The sequence below is a fragment of the Trichomycterus rosablanca genome, chromosome 14, assembly GCF_030014385.1.
Source record: "Trichomycterus rosablanca isolate fTriRos1 chromosome 14, fTriRos1.hap1, whole genome shotgun sequence".
Classification (NCBI taxonomy): Eukaryota; Metazoa; Chordata; class Actinopteri; order Siluriformes; family Trichomycteridae; genus Trichomycterus; species Trichomycterus rosablanca.
In genome coordinates, this window is record NC_086001.1 from 19,659,830 (window position 1) to 19,677,818 (window position 17,989).

The 17,989-nt window shown below is 41.0% G+C and overlaps 2 non-coding genes across 2 annotated transcripts; one reads left to right on the top strand and one right to left on the bottom strand.

Annotated features, from left to right (window-relative positions):
• Nucleotides 1-451: 451 nt before the first annotated feature.
• Nucleotides 452-525, bottom strand: trnai-aau (transfer RNA isoleucine (anticodon AAU)). Its single transcript has one exon. It is a non-coding gene; the product is annotated as a tRNA-Ile (tRNA).
• A 13,441-nt stretch (nt 526-13,966) lies between these two features.
• Nucleotides 13,967-14,039, top strand: trnak-cuu (transfer RNA lysine (anticodon CUU)). The gene has a single exon. It is a non-coding gene; the product is annotated as a tRNA-Lys (tRNA).
• Nucleotides 14,040-17,989: the final 3,950 nt, after the last annotated feature.

The window sequence follows — 17,989 nt, forward strand, 5'->3', positions numbered from 1 at the left end:
ACAAACCACAATACAACAAAATTAACACACCACAACAAATACTGTAAACAGTTTCAAACTTATTCTGTTTTTCAAGTTGAACAATACAATAAAATAATACAAAAAATAAGGAATTTCTTCCCTTCAGTGCACTTCTCTACGTTTTTTCTTAAATAAAGAATGTAAAAAAATATAACTTAAAGCTAATTAAAACAATCTTCTGAGGTTAGAGAGCTGACAAACCACAATACAGAAACATTAACACACCACAACAAATATTGTAAACAGTTTCAAACTTATTTTTTTCAAGTCGAACAATACAAGAAAATAATACAAAGAATAAGGAATTTCTTCCCTTCAGTGCACTTCTGGCTTTAAACAAAATAAAAACAATAAGTGAAAATTAAATAAAGAAAGTATAAATAAAGAAAGAATACAGGTACCATGCTACCTTTAATCATTAAAGAGGGTGTGGCCCATACGGGGATCGAACCCGTGACCTTGGCGTTATTAGCACCACGCTCTAACCAACTGAGCTAACCGGCCAGTTCATCTATTCTCTGTTTAGATCTTGGTACATAATTCTACACTAACCCCATTTAACCAGCAGCACAAAAACCATTTGAGATTCTGCACACTTTCAGTGAAGATCTGTAAAAATGAGCGGCTCCTAAACTGAATTTGTTTGTTATTGCACCAGAAATGCAGCAGTTTCATGTTATTTAAATGATCCGAGATCTCAGTCCTACTTCAGACATCGCTGTCTAGTCATTTATGTTCAGACTTTCTTAATACACATCTAAGAGGTTTTGTGGGTTCTTATATGTGTGAACTATCTAAACTATACTGTATTGTGGTACATTCATTCAGCCTTCATCAGTTTATCTCTGCTCATTCAGCCTACAGCAGTTTAGACCCGCCCACTTAACCACCAATTTGCCTCCACAGTGAGCCTGTATAGAGAGAGAGATTTTATTTTTACAACGTGCAAATAAACAAATTACTTTAAAAAAAACAAAAACAATTTTGTACAGGAAACAAATATAACAGTAACATAAAAAAGTAAAGTGCAAATCATTCCCGATTAAAGTGCGTAATGCTTTTCTACAACACCATGTTTTTACATTATTTTACCATGTTATGTCCTTATGTTGTCAAAATATAAACAAAGTCTACTTTGGTCAACTTTTTTTGCTGAACAAAAACTGTAATAATGCATTGAAAACAAAACAAGACAGTAAAGATAAAGTCATATATCCACCATAAACCAAATATTTACAAATATCTTCTTCCCAAGATGATGCAAAATAAATCCAAAAAAAGTTGACCAAAGTAGACTTTGTAGGGTTCAAAGCTTATACGTCCACTTCAACTGAATCAGAGTTATTCCGTATAATGCAGTCCTTATCCATACCCTTAGTTAGTCCTTATTAAAGTTGAATGTCCTTTTTCAAAATCCATCAGTTAATAATGTGTAGTTGATTCCCGAACAAACTCCTTTTCTACAGAAGTAGTAATATTAATGCATTAGCAATGTAAATATACAAAGGAAATTAGCATATAGCATTAGCATCTACTTTCCATAATATTTCCAAAAAGAGAAATTATCTCAAGAATAATGATAATCAAAACGCAGTTTGCAGTACAGTAATCCCTCGCTATATCGCGCTTCGACTTTTGCGGCTTCACTCTATCGCGGATTTTATTTGCAAGCATGTCTAAATATAATTTGCGGATTCTTCGCTGGTTTGTGGATTTCTGCAGACAAGGGGTGTGTTCGAAAAGCTAGTGAGCTCTCTACATAGACGCATTTTACGTCATCCTGTGCGCGCTCCCGATTAGGAGGCTGTTCCAAATCCTAGATGCCTTAATATCCTCACTTCTTAACATTTCAACGTTATTTTCACTCAAGAATGAGTGAGCATCCGACGATGCCTTAGTGATCAAGGCAATCCCAGAATTCATTGCGGGTCGGACGCTCTTCTCTCACAGAAAAATAAACATGGCTGACTGTGCGGACAAACGAATGGAGTTCTTTTCAAACGTAAATAAAATATTACTGATTTTTAACTTGTATAAACTTGTACCGAGTGTTTTTATTTGCAAGTTCGGGCTTGTCAGGAAATGTAACCGTTATCATTACATGAAGGGAGATGTTATATTGATGTTAGCATGCTGTGCTACCTCAATCCATTGGTTTTAATGACAAGATGCTAAATGCTAAACCCGATGGAATCGGGTTATAAAAATAACCATATAAACACATGGTTTTTACTTCGCGGATTTTCACCTTTCGCGGAGGGTTCTGGAACGCAACCCCCGCGATCGAGGAGGGATTACTGTACTTACATCTAGGCATAAAACATCAAAGTTTCCTAGGAAAGGAGTCTTTAAATCTTCAAAAAGATAAAAAATGCAAAGCAGCACACCAAGTAGCAAACCGCTTTTGCTTCCATCAGGAAAATGCTGTGTCTACTTCTTTTCACAAAAGAAAACATGGGTAATTCCCTCTCTATTGCTGCCTAAGGGAGACCATGGGAACTGACCAAATGTAACTCTATGGTGTTAGCCACCATGCCTGTTACAGTATTATACTGTTTATTAGCCTGACTTAAGCAAGTCATGTGACCCTGACAACTGTGCATGTGTCTCTGTGGCGCAATCGGTTAGCGTGTTCGGCTGTTAATTGGAAGGTTGGTGGTTCGAGCCCACCCAGGGACGAGTGCCTTTTATTGCACAACCATGTCTGATGATCAGACGATTAAACCTTAGTGTATATTATCTCATATAGAAATATGCTTTACATATGCTTTGCTTGATGGCAATAACTCTTAGTGAAGTCTTAATGAACAGTTAAAACATCAATTCAGGTTTAGTTCAATTGGGGAAAAATATTAACAGTAGCTCAACACGTACAAATCCTACAATCATTCCACAAAGTTCACAAACATGATTTAATGAGTGAAAACTTGAGGTTTGGAGCCCCTCTGGTGTGCAGACTGGTACTGTGTATCAGCACTACTTACTGTGTGCAGGACCTGAGTCGTATCTGCTCCAGTCACTGGTTGGCAGCATTTAGCTCAGTCAAGAACTTTAAGAAATATATAGTTTACTTTTGGACATAAACTAACAAACAAGTGATCCTATTCTAACTAGCAGGTCCTATTGACCTGGACTTCAAACGTTGTCTCTGACAAGTGTGAGATCTTTTTAATGCCCCTCTCATTCAGGTCAGAAACATGCCATTATTTGACTTTGCCAAACTTAATTGCCCTTCTGTAAATGGTTTAATGTGCACACTGCTGCTACTGGCTTGTTCTTCTTTTCTACAATGTAAGTTCATACCTTCAAGTTCATGTTATTTGAGATCTCTACATAGATTTCTTCCTTATGTGCATTAAGACGCAGTTCAGTTTGAGTCGATTCACTAAGTTGATAGTACTCAGCAATGAGCCATTAGAAGCTGAAGGAGTCGATTCTTTTTGATGAAGTCAACATTTTATATGTTATACAAAATACTTAAAAGAGTCGGATCACTATCGTTAGCTGTCATTTAAAAATTAATCGCAGGTCAATACAGAGACAAACCATCTCATCTAATACAAAATAGAATAAATAATGTATAACAGTTTAATGATGCACCATTCATACAGTGAAGCAAAACACAAAACCCCTAAACTTGTAAAAAGCTTCACTTAAATAATAATAAAATGTCAAAAATACATCAAATCACCTAAATATTATCTACATAACACATACAGCAAAAACATGTGAATGTGGAAGCATGTGTGTGTATTGTGTATGTGTGTGTGTGTGTGTGCATGCTTATGAATACTAACAGAATTGATATGTACAGTGCCTTGCAAAAGTATTCAGCCCCCTTGAACTTTTCAACCTTTTGCCACATTTCAGGCTTTAAACATAACGATATGAAATTGTAATTTTTTGTGAAGAATCAACAACAAGTGGGACACAATCGTGAAGTGGAACGAAATTTATTGGATATTTTAAACTTTTTTTAGAAATAAAAAACTGAAAAGTGGGGCGTGCAATATTATTCAGCCCCCTTGCGTTAATACTTTGTAGTGCCACCTTTTGCTGCGATTACAGCTGCAAGTCGCTTGGGGTATGTCTCTATTAGTTTTGCACATCGAGATACTGAAATTTTTGCCCATTCTTCCTTGCAAAACAGTTCGAGCTCAATGAGGTTGGATGGAGAGCGTTTGTGAACAGCAGTTTTCAGCTCTTTCCACAGATTCTCGATGGGATTCAGGTCTGGACTTTGACTTGGCCATTCTAACACCTGGATACGTTTATTTGTGAACCATTCCATTGTAGATTTTGCTTTATGTTTTGGATCATTGTCTTGTTGGAAGATAAATCACCGTCCCAGTCTCAGGTCTTTTGCAGACTGCAACAGGTTTTCTTCCAGAATGGTCCTGTATTTGGCTCCATCCATCTTCCCATCAATTTTAACCATCTTCCCTGTCCCTGCTGAAGAAAAGCAGGCCCAAACCATGATGCTGCCACCACCATGTTTGACAGTGGGGATGGTGTGTTCAGGGTGATGAGCTGTGTTGCTTTTATGCCAAACATAACGTTTTGCATTGTGGCCAAAAAGTTCGATTTTGGTTTCATCTGACCAGAGCACCTTCTTCCACATGTTTGGTGTGTCTCCCAGGTGACTTTTTATAGATATCTTTGAGAAATGGCTTTCTTCTTGCCACTCTTCCATAAAGGCCAGATTTGTGCAGTGTACGACTGATTGTTGTCCTATGGACAGATTCTCCCACCTCAGCTGTAGATCTCTGCAGTTCATTCAGAGTGATCATGGGCCTCTTGGCTGCATCTCTGATCAGTCTTCTCCTTGTTTGAGCTGAAAGTTTAGAGGGACGGCCGGGTCTTGGTAGATTTGCAGTGGTCTGATACTCCTTCTATTTCAATATGATCGCTTGCACAGTGCTCCTTGAGATGTTTAAAGCTTGGGAAATCTTTTTGTATCCAAATTCGGCTTTAAACTTCTCCACAACAGTATCTCGGACCTGCCTGGTGTGTTTCTTGGTCTTCATGATGCTCTCTGCGCTTTAAACAGAACTCTGAGACTATCACAGAGCAGGTGCATTTATACGGAGACTTGATTACACACAGGTGGATTCTATTTATCACCAACAGTCATTTAGGTCAACATTGGATCATTCAGAGATCCTCACTGAACTTCTGGAGTGAGTTTGCTGCACTGAAAGTAAAGGGGCTGAATAATATTGCACGCCCCACTTTTCAGGTTTTTATTTCTAAAAAAAGTTTAAAATATCCAATAAATTTCGTTCCACTTCACAATTGTGTCGCACTTGTTATTGATTCTTCACAAAAAATTACAATTTCATATCGTTATGTTTGAAGCCTGAAATGTGGCAAAAGGTTGAAAAGTTCAAGGGGGCTGAATACTTTTGCAAGGCACTGTATGTTAGACACGTATAGATACATGAAGTGATGTAGACACACATATTAACTCCTTAGCAATAGTAATGATACACTATGTGGCAAAAATTATTTGGACATCTTACCATGAGCTTGTTGGATCTCATTTAAAAAACAAACAGTATTAAAATCAAGTGACTTCTGTGTGATCATTAGTGACTTGTGATCTCCTGAACAGGTGCACATACATCAAATCATCTGCTTCAGAGCGACATGGAGGGACGGGCCAACTGCGTCCTGAACTTAATGCAGTTTTCCAACAGTGGAACGTTTTGTTGTTATTTTGGTACTTGGGTGGCAATGTTTAACTAAAATTACTTTTATTTAGTGTTTAAAACTTCTAAATTACCTCAGTTTTGTCAATTGATTTCAGTCAATTATATCAATTACGTAAGTTTAGATCACTTGAGATGTAAAAGTAAAGTCTGAAGTTGTGTATTTTTGCTTTATTTACTTAGCAAATGGTGAATCATTACGTTTAGTTCTTATAGTTTCAGAGTTCCATGGTGTAATGGTTAGCACTCTTTAATCCAGTGATCCGAGTTCAAATCTTGGTGGGACTTTACTGCTTTTATTTGTGAGGTCCAAGATTGAGAAACATTAGCAGTTTCAGGATGGTAGCATTCAGCGCATGTGCAGTACAACAGAGCATCGCAATTGCTTGTGCTAGTTTAGAGTCACCTTAAATTACGTGTTAATTTCCATCCATTCATCCAGCTTGAATATCATAATACCACTAGTAGTGTTATAGTGTTCCACATGTGACTGCTCCATCCCAAAATATAATCGCTAATCATTGTTTACAGCGCCATCTAACAGCCAACTTGCTCTTAAATTACTAATTATTCACTTTTGGGCTTAAGTAAGACCTCACTTTGTGGTTCCATGGTGTAATGGTTAGCACTCTGGGCTTTGAATCCAGTGATCCGAGTTCAAAATTTGGTGGAACCTGGTTTTATTTAGGTAAAAACACTGTTATCAACAAGGACGGATTAAGGATAGTCTGGGCACCTGGGCAAAGAGTTGCCCAGGATCCCCCCCCCCCCCCCCCCCCCCTCCAAAAACATAAATAAATTAATACATTAAACAACCTGTCAATAACTAACCCTAACACAAGAATCTATTTTATATAAGTTTCTTTCTACTCTTCTTTCTTGCAAAGTCATCCACTAATTCATCAAAATTAAGCTGTCTGACCAAATCTGATTCAATGGCCAGAAGTGACAGTGAGTTCAGGCGGTTTTGGCGCATCCTAATCCTGAGTTCATTCTTAATACGAGCCAGTTTGGAGAATGAACGCTCCCCTTCACAATTTGTGATAGGCACAGTCAAAAAAAGTCTAAGTGCTATGTAGACATTTGGAAAGGTTGACTGTAAATTTAAATTTATCATGGTTTTGAGCATTTTACTAGGACATTTTTCTTTTTCTGTTATGAATGATTTGTATTGTATCAATTCATCTGCCAGGCTCATGTTCAGATCTGAAGGATATGCTGCAGCGAGTGAGTTAGCCTTTAAAGTGAGCTCACTGTTGGACATATTGTCAGGCATGAAAAGAACATCAAATAGCTCAGTTAAGTGTGTGTATGCATTCAAACGGTGGTTGAGACAGGACACAAGTTTGTCAATGACAACATTGAAAGTTTCGATCCGAAACTTGTCCTTTCCGTTAAATGCTACACCTGGCTCTGCACTATCATCAGACATAATTTTGCGCTTCTTTGTACGCTGGAGGTCATGCCTGTACTCTTGGGAGACAGCAGTGGTGACATTTAAAGCTGCCCCTTCAAACACCTCAAAGTTATCTCTCTGTGCTACCACAAAGTCTCGTAAAGACAAGAGAAGTTGTGTAGCTGTACATATGTCAATATCATGCTTCTGCAGCTGCAGGCTTGTGGCTTGGAACCTCTGTAGTATTGTGTCCCAGAAGTATGCCATGAAGGCCATCTCCAACGTGTCCAATTTGTCACAGAGTGCAGAGGCTTCACTTCGAGTTACACATTTCTCCTCCATATCTTTAGACATATCATTCAATGCCTCTCTCAGTTGTGCATAATATTTCCAAAGAGCCTTAGTTGACTCAGCTCGTGCGCTCCATCGAGTACCTGACAGTGATTTCAGTGTGAGTTTGATATCAGTATCACGGAAAACCTTTCCCCACCTGTGTGTAGATGAAGCACAAAATGTGTACATTGCCTGTACAAAGTCAAAAAAACGTCCAGCTTCTGGGCTACTGTCAACAGCATTGACACCAACTAAATTCAGTGAATGTGCTGCACAGGGGACATAACAAATCAAAGGGTTTCTTTGTTTAAGATGAGCTTGGACTCCATTGTACTTTCCCGACATGTTACTTGCATTATCATATGGCCCCTACAGTTGGATAAGTCTAGGCCCAGATTCTCCACCATAGTAACGACACACTCTGCCAAACTGTCCCCACTATGGTTTTCAATAGGCTCAAAAGCTAGAAAATGCTCAACTACATGTCCGTCATTATTAACAAACCTGAAAATAAAAGTAAGTTGGTCTACATGAGCAAGGTCTGGAGTGGAGTCAACTATAACAGAGAAGTATTTTGATTCTTTGATCTCATTAACAATTGCCTGCTTTGTTCTCTGTCCCATCAAATGGATAAATTCTTCACACACTGTCGATGATAAGTAGGACACAGAACCTTTTCCCTTACCTTCAAACCTTTGGAGGTGCTCAGCTAGGAATGGGTCAAATTTGGCTAAGAGTTCTATGATGCCCAAAAAATTACCATTGTGGGCTGATCCTAATAGCTCATCATCTCCCCTGAAAGCAAGTCCCTTCTCCCCCAAAAACTGGATGACTGCAACAACTCTTTTCAAAACTTCCCGCCAGTATTGTCTTTCTGCATCAATTTGTTTGACAATATCAAGATCAATTGTTGCTGTGCCTCTGGAGCGATTATATAATGCTAGCATGCAAGCCCTATGCTCCACACTCCCCTCATGCTCACCAATCCGCTCTGAATGTTTCCAGTCAGAAAATCCATGAACAAAAGTATTGTGCTTACTGGAAAACAGTTTGCAAGCAAAACAATACACACAGCCAGTTGAAGGAGAGTAAAGTAGCCACTGCCTAGTCACAGTTTGCCCGTTGGGTAGAGAGCAATTGAGTAGAGCATTTGTAAAGCTCCTACTGGTACCCCCAATGCCTCTATCCCTGACTGAGGCTGGGTACTTAGCACTTCTGTTTTGAAATGCAGCTTCTCCTCTACTAACAAGAATCGACTTGGCTTGGTCGGTAATGGTACTGGGCCATAAAGCAGGGTTGTTGACCGTTTCACACCAGGAGTTGAACTTTCCTTTCATGGTCTTTCTGCTGCTGGTCTGTGGTAGCCTGGCAGGGCTGGCATTCCTGCTCTGCACCTGACTGGGTCTGCAAAGGTACGTAGTCACTGACAGGTGACACTAAGCCAGTGGTGATCACATCTTCATTGCTAGAACTCTGATCACTGCTAAAATTAGCAATACTTGTCTCACTCATATCCAGCGGTTTCTCAAAGAAGTTTGAGATCAAAGGAACGCTTTTCAGGAAATCTGCCTGATTTGCTTCCTTAATCTTTTTTGCTTTTCTTTTTTCTTAAGATGCAAATATAGAAGCTTGTCTTGTAAAAAAAGGCTGACCTATAACTATTTAGCTATAAATTGTTGTTATTGTAAATGTATTGTATGTATGTACTAATATTATAAAGCTTACACTTCTACTGTTATCAATAATGTAATATGCAAATAACAATAAGCTTTTAAAAAAGCTGTGAGTTGCTAGTTAGCAACGTTACACTAGCCTTGAAAAAGGCTGTGAACCTTCCAAAGTTTAATATATTATATATAGTAATATAATATTATATCATGTAATATAATATAATATATAAGCCTTCGAAAAGACTATGAAAAGAATGTAACAGAATATATGCAATATAGTATAGTATAATATAATATAAAAATATTTATATATATTATAAAATAATATAATGCAGTATAAAGGGCAATAAGCCTTTAAAAAGGCTGTTGGTTGCTGATCTGGTAATAGCAAGGTAAAAGTTGTAGTAAAAGCACAGAGCAAGTTCGCAAGCTGAACTGTCTGAATGTGAGGAGTTTTGATACTGGCAGGGGGTTTTACATAGATCTTGCATATTCACTTGGAAGTTCTCGCAACACCTGATTGGCTCAGCCCCCGTGGGAATTTAGGGCAATGTAACAATTTTTCACCACTGAGTGAGAGAGTGGGGGAGGGGCAGCCACTATCTACTACAAAACATGCTGTTTTTTGTGTGTGTGTGTGTGTGTGTGTGTGTGTGTGTGTGTGTGTGTGTGTGTGTGTGTGAGAGAGAGAGGCATGGAGAGGGAGACGGGGAAGGTTTTGAGTATATTAAAAATGCTGTGTTAATGATATTAAATCAAGTTTAATTATTGTCGAGACCCCTTCACACTGCCTTGAAACATGTCAAGTCATGTCAAACTGTCATTGAATAGTCATTGAATAACAAGCTGAATAAAATATGTTTTCCAATAAATAATCCTCAAACAAAATATCAGGGTTACACGCATACGCAGCCACAGCTACTACAACAAAACCACTTGCTGTTTCATCATCTGTCACCAAACCAAAATTGTGCTACTGAGTAAAATTAGCTTGCCGTTCTGTTGTATGAAAAGGCCACTTTTCCTTTCATGCATTCCTTTAGAGCTAGAGTGACCACTGGTCTCTTTACTGTTGTTTATTAAAGGGGAAACATAAACTAGTCAAATGGCTTGTTGTTTTCACATAAGTGAAATCACACCCTTGGCCAAATTCACTCAATTTAATCGGTGTCAAAGATAGCATTCATCAGACAAATTGCTTGTCTTAAATTTAAATAATTGCTAAATTGCTAAATTAATTTGTGTCTCTGCGCTTAAGAGAAATTGAACATAATAATTTTGAAACAATACAAATTCAGAAACATTAAGTAAGGGCCTGAATCGCATATTTGCAACAAAACGTCTGTTATGAAATATGGTAGCTTGCCTGGCAATTTGTAGGTCCCTAGAAAGTCAAGGAGCCATGGTAAACGACTTCTATGGAAGTCAAGGGCCCCATAGCAGGGGCCCTCATGATCAAGGGCCCTCTAATGGTATGCCCTGCTCTTCTCTAGGGCCCCCTGGTAGGGGCTCTCATAACCAGGGCCCTCTAAAAAAATTCCCCCCTCTTTCCTAGGACCCCTAATAGCCAGAAGTCAAAGTCAGAGCAGTGCCACAGCGCCTCATCCATTTTCATAAGGGGCCCAAAATGGCTAGGGCCCAAAAGCATGGCTAGGGCCCGCAAAAGCATGGCTAGGGCCCAAAAGCATGGCTAGGGGCCCCAAAAGCATGGCTAGGGGCCCCAAAAGCATGTCTAGGGCCCCCAAGAGGCCCTGGGGTCAAAGTCCCTAATAGTCAGAGGATCCTTAAAATAGAGGGCCCTCGGAAATAAAAATATATTGTATCATAAATGTTGATAGGCATCGCAAAATGTTTTGGGCCAGGGCCCCCCCCGGGGCCCCCTGACCTCAAGGGCCCCTGGGCGCTGGCCCCACTGGCCCGGTCAGTAATCCAGCCATGGTTCAGTTTGAGAAGCGCACAGCGGGAGAGCGAGTGAGTCTGTGCGTTCAAATGAATCAATTGAGTCGATTCTTTAATCCGGTTCTTTAAGTCGAACGACAAGAATAGACTCGAAAGAGTTGATTCACTAAGTTGATAGTACTCAGCAATGAGCATTCAAATCACCTAAATATTATCTATATAACACATACAGCAAAAACATGTAAATGTGGAAGCATGTGTGTGTGTGTGTGTATGTGTGTTTGCATGCTTATGAATATTAACAGAATAGATACATATGTTAGACACGTATAGATAGATGAAGTGATGTAGACACACATTAACTCCTTAGCAATGGTAATGATACACTATGTGGCAAAAATTATTTGGACATCTTACCATGAGCTTGTTGGATCTCATTTAAAAAACCAAACAGTATTAAAATCAAGTGACTTCTGTGTGATCATTAGTGACTTGTGATCTCCTGAACAGGTGCACAAACATCAAATCATCTGCTTCTGAGCGACATGGAGGGACGGGCCAACTGTGTCCTGAACTTAATGCAATTTTCCAACAGTGGAACGTTTTGTTGTGATTTTGATACTTGGGTGGCAATGTTTAACTAAAATTACTTTTATTTAGTGCTTAAAACTTCTAAATGACCTCAGTTTTGTCAATTGATTTCAGTCAATTATATCAATCACGTAAGTTTAAATCACTTGAGATGTAAAATTAAAGTCTGAAGTTGTGTATTTTTGCTTTATTTACTTAGCAAATGGCGAATCATTACGTTTATTTTTTATGGTGTCAGGGTTCCATGGTGTAAAGGTTAGCACTCTGGACTCTGAATCCAGTGATCCAAGTTCAAATCTCAATGGGACCTTACTGCTTTTATTTGGGGCCCGGTGTGAGGTCGAAGATTAAGAAATATTAGCAGTTTCAGGATGGTAGCATTCAGCGCATGTGCAGTACAACAGCATCACAACTGCTTGTGCTAGTTTAGAGTCATCTTTAATGACGTGTTAATTTCCATCCATTTATCCAGCCTGAATATTATAATAGCACTAGTAGTGTTATAGTGTTCCACATGTGACTGCTCCATCCCAAAATATAATCGCAAATCATTGTTTACAGCGACATCTAACAGCCAACTTGCTCTTAAATGACTAATTATTAACATTTGGGCTTAAGTAAGACCTCACTGTGTGGTTCCATGGTGTAATGGTTAGCACTCTGGACTTTTATTAGTATTTTCCCGTAAATTTCCCGTATTATATTATAACTTTAAAAAACATTCCTGTGCCTCTCCAAACTGAAATGTCACTAGAGACTGCCACCCAGTCACTAGAGAACTGCCACCCAGGCTGCTGCAAGTGGCAGTTCTCGCGAGGTTAGTGCGGACAGCGGGAACAAACCTGGAACAGGGAGAGATGGATGGATGCAAGGAGAGAGAGGGCATTCCTGCCAAAAAAAGTAAAGACTGCATGTAAATAATTAGAGAAATGTATAGGCCTATCTAGACCTATCAGATTCTGATCATCTAATTGTAGTTTGTAAGTGGTTCACAGGTGGTTATTTTAGATTTCTTGTAAACGTGTCTTAAAATGTAAGGGATACTGAACCTCGGTTGGGCTGGTGGGACGGCTCGAAGCACGCGGCGGAAAATTTCCTTTATTTTTTAATCCAAAACTTGACAGGTATGGAATAGTGTTCCACATATGACTGCTCTATGCCGAATTGTAACACCAAAAGGCAAATCATTGTTTACAGCGCCATCTACAGGCCAACTGGGTCCTAAACTTAACTCAGCTTTAGAGGTTTAGAAACTTTAGCAGTATCAGGATGGTAGCGTTCAGCGCATGTGCAAGTACAACAGAGCGCTTGTGGGGTGTAGACCACGATTACTTGTGCTAGTTGTGTAGACCAAGCAGATCACCATTCAGGAAGGTATATCAGTGCCAAAATACGAGCCAGTTTGTTCAGTAAAACTTTATAAGCCAACAGCAGCGAATAAACTTAAGAGTCACCTTAGATTACATGTTAACTTCCATCTATCCATCCAGCTTAAATACCAACATGTGGAGCTATTCTTACTACAGTAAAACACACTGAACTGACTTTTAAAGTGAAGTTCAAAATGTTGTACAGAGATCGTTCCCATCTAGTGGTGCTAGATAAATTACAGCTTGTTGCTTGGGTACAGATTTGTGACATTATTATTAAATTGTTGTTGTTGTGTTTGTTGTTATTTTTTAACTGTTCATGTTTTTAAATGTAAAACCATAAACAGCACCGTCTATAGAGATTTTTGTTTACGTGAACAATGTCTGAAATTTGATGAGCTTGATTAGTTTGTAATATGTGTTAAGATGATGAATGAACCTAAACACTTGCTTTTAAATTTTAGGATTTTAATTATTAATTAATTTATTTATTTTACTTTCAATACAACGTGACACCGGCAAGATTAAGAAAGCAAAAATAAAGTGTCCCAAGTGTTTTTGTAACATGTTGTAGACCTGCAATGGCGACTTCTTTATGGTACACAGGAAAGAAAAGGCCAAATGCAGGTGAAAATGTGTTATTTGGAAACCCAGCACTGTGTAAATATTGGACAGAACACATGATGGGTTATTTTAACTTGTTGGGTTGTGCAGTTTAACCATTGTGCTGGATTAAATAAATTTAAGAAAATACAGCATTAAAGCATAATCTCATTAAAATAGGCTACAATTTAACACTATAATATAATACAATACAGTGACAGTAAGTCTGTGTCTGTTTCTGTTACTTATTCTGAATTGTGTTTGTTTGTAAACTGTGAATTAGTTCTTAATCTAGTCGTGATGTTAGTAAATTAAACCTACATCTCTCTGATGGTCTGATCCATGAGCTGTCTGTTCTGACCTGCTGCTTAAGCCCGGCTAGCTCAGTCGGTAGAGCATGAGACTCTTAATCTCAGGGTCGTGGGTTCGAGCCCCACGTTGGGCGAGTGACTTCTTTTAACATCTACAGAAACCAAAAGGACGTTCTTCCACTTTTTACAGCCGGTCCCCGGTGATTATCAGGTGGATATTTGTGCTTGTAGGACTGTTGTTTACTGGATGTTTTCAGTTACTTATTTCCACTATTCTGTGGGACTACACATTGTTGTTGAGTCTCATATCCATTTTATTAACAGGCAGGTTGTGCAATAGAAGGCGCTCGTCCGTGGGTGGGCTCGAACCACCAACCTTTTGGTTAACAGCCGAAGGCGCTAACCAATTGCGCCACAGAAACACACGCACAGATGTTTCATTGGATTGTACACATGGGTCACATGACTTGCAAGCTTTTACAGAAGGGCAGTTAAGTTTGGCAAATTGAAATAATGACATGTTTCTGACTTGAATGAGAGGGACATTAAAATGATCTCACACTTTTCAGAGACAACATTTGAAGCCCAGGTCAATAGGACCTCCTAGTTAGAGAAGGCTCACTTGTTTGTTAGTTTAAGTCCAAAAGCAGGTGTGGCCCGTACGGGGATCAAAACCACGACTTTGGCGTTATTAGCACCACGCTCTAACCAACTGAGCTAAGCGGCCTGTGTCCAAGGGCAGGGCCTATACCCACATACCTGATTCTACACTGACAGCCCTTCAGTTATGGACCTGCCACATGGAAACGATGGAGAGCTTTACTGTTGGTCTCAAGTTCGTCTCGGCTGTAGGAGAGGAGACTTAATGAAATAATTCAGTTTAAATATTAATTTAAAAAACTTGATGATTTACCAGGTCGTTTGTTACAGTTTCCTTTCCAGTCGTACCTCCACAAAAACCAAAACACTCAATCTGTAAAAGAAAGACACATGCATGAATGTGATGAGGTTCTAAGATTTTCTAATGTTGCGCTCACTATTAAAAGTCAAGAAGTTTTAAGGTTTAAAAAAAAAATCATTTAGGGGTTTTTCTCTGCTCTTAAACATAGTAGAGGGCCACTTAAGAACACACCAGGGTTAAGTAACTTGTCAAAGTGCATCTTTTAAAGGGACTATAACAAAGTACATACATAACACATAAAAAACAGTTTAACGTAGAAAGCACGTACTAGTCTAGAGGTTCATGTCAAAGTGTCTGAACTGAGATTCGTTGGCAAGTGGAGTAGTGAAATCCTCAATTTGTTTTGGATCATTTTTTCCAAGAGCATGTGTGATGGACCTGAGTAGGCCGAGCTTTTCATTATGTTGTTGTAGCAGCTGCTCTAATACAGTCAAAATTTCTCTCTCCATTACTATTAGAACCAGTACCAGGGTGTGTCATGGTATGGGGGTGTGTCAGTACCATTACCAGGGAGTGTCATGGTATGGGGTGTGTGAGTACCAGTACCAGAATGTCATGGTATGGGGGTGTGTCAGTACCAGGGTGTGTCATGGTATGGGGGTGTGTCAGTACCAGGGTGTGTCATGGTATGGGGGTGTGTCAGTACCAGTACCAGGGTGTGTCATGGTATGGGGGTAAGTCAGTACCAGTACCAGGGTGTGTTATGGTATTAGGGTGTGTCAGTACCAGTACCAGGGTGTGTCATGGTTGGGGTGTGTCAGTACTAGTACCAGGATGTGTCATGGTATGGGGGTGTGTCAGTACCAGGGTGTGTCATGGTATGGGGTGTGTCAGTACCAGTACCAGGGTGTGTCATGGTATGGGGGTGTGTCAGTACTAGTACCAGTGTGTTATGGTATGAGGGTGTGTCCGTACCAGTACCAGGGTGTGTCATGGTATAGGGGTGTGTCAGTACCAGTACCAGGGTGTGTTATGGTATGAGGGTGTGTCAGTACCAGTACCAGGGTGTGTCATGGTATGGGGGTGTGTCAGTACCAGGGTGTGTCATGGTATGGGTTGTGTCAGTACCAGTACCAGGGTGTGTCATGGTATGGGGGTGTGTCAGTACTAGTACCAGTGTGTTATGGTATGAGGGTGTGTCCGTACCAGTACCAGGGTGTGTCATGGTATAGGGGTGTGTCAGTACCAGTACCAGGGTGTGTTATGGTATGAGGGTGTGTCAGTACCAGTACCAGGGTGTGTCATGGTTGGGGTGTGTCAGTACTAGTACCAGGATGTGTCATGGTATGGGGGTGTGTCAGTACCAGTACGTGTCATGGTATGGGGGTGTGTCAGTACTAGTACCAGGGTGTGTCATGGTATGAGGGTGTGTCAGTACAAGTACCAGGGTGTGTCATTGTATGTGGGTGCGTCAGTATTAGGGTGTGTCATGGTATGGGGTGTGTCAGTACCAGGGTGTGTCATGGTATGGGGTGTGTCAGTACCAGTACCAGGGTGTGTCATGGTATGGGGGTGTGTAAGTACCAGGGTGTGTCATGGTATGTGGGTGCGTCAGTATCAGGGTGTGTCATGGTATGAGGGTGTGTCAGTACAAGTACCAGGGTGTGTCATGGTATGGGGTGTGTCAGTACCAGTACCAGGGAGTGTCATGGTATAGTGGTGTGTCAGTACCAGGGAGTGTCATGGTATGGGGGTGTGTCAGTACCAGTACCAGGGTGTGTCATGGTATGGGGGTGTGTCAGTACCAGTACCAGGGTGTGTCATGGTATGGGGTGTGTCAGTACCAGGGTGTGTCATGGTATGGGGTGTGTCAGTACCAGGGTGTGTCATGGTATGGGGTGTGTGAGTACCAGTACCAGGGTGTGTCATTGTATGGGGGTGTGTCAGTACCAGAGAGTGTCATGGTATGGGGGTGTGTCAGTACCAGTACCAGGGTGTGTCATGGTATGGGGGTGTGTCAGTACCAGTACCAGGGTGTGTAATGGTATGGGGGGTGTCAGTACCAGGGTGTGTCATGGTATGGGGTGTGTCAGTACCAGTACCAGGGTGTGTCATGGTATGGGGGTGTGTCAGTACCAGTACCAGAGTGTGTCATGGTATGGGGGTGTGTCAGTACCAGGGTGTGTCATGGTATGAGGTGTGTCAGTACCAGGGTGTGTCATGGTATAGGGGTGTGTCAGTACCAGGGTGTGTCATGGTATGGGGGTGTTTCAGTACCAGTACCAGGGTGTGTCTTGGTATGGGGTGTGTCAGTACCAGGGTGTGTCATGGTATGGGGTGTGTCAGTACCAGTACCTGGGTGTGTCATGGTATGGGGGTGTGTCAGTACCAGTACCAGGGTGTGTCATGGTATGGGGGTGTGTCAGTACCAGGGATTGTCATCGTATGAGGTGTGTCAGTACCAGGGTGTGTCATGGTATGGGGGTGTGTCAGTTCCAGGGTGTGACATGGTATGGGAGTGTGTCAGTACCAGTACCAGGGTGTGTCATGGTATGGGGGTGTGTCAGTACCAGGGATTGTCATCGTATGAGGTGTGTCAGTACCAGGGTGTGTCATGGTATGGGGGTGTGTCAGTACCAGGGTGTGTCATGGTATGGGGGTGTGTCAGTACCAGTACCAGGGTGTGTCATGGTATGGGGGTGTGTCAGTACCAGTACCAGGGTGTGTCAGTACCAAGGTGTTTCATGGTATGGGGGTGTGTCAGTACCAGAGTGTGTCACACACACACACACACACACACACTTATACCTAGGGTACCCTGTTACCCCCAGGACATGGGGAGAACATGCAAATTCCACCCGGGAATCGAACCCAGAACCCTCCAGAAGCCGTCCCACAGTGGAAATCAAGTCAGTATATGTGCAGTCACATGAATCCAGTCATGCCCATATATGGTAAAGGTAAATTCACTCTGCTCCCTCGGAACGCTGTGACATCACAATGTGGACCTGTGCTCTTCAGGAGCAGCATTTAGATTTTCTCCTCATTTACGATGGCTGCTTCTCTGAGACAGAGGTTTCTGCATGTGCTGTCTTGCGGGGCGCCTCCCCGGGCGTCCTCCGGGGGCAACCCCGGTCACGGGGTTTCCTGATGGAGGGGTTTCTGTTTAAGAGGACCAAGAGT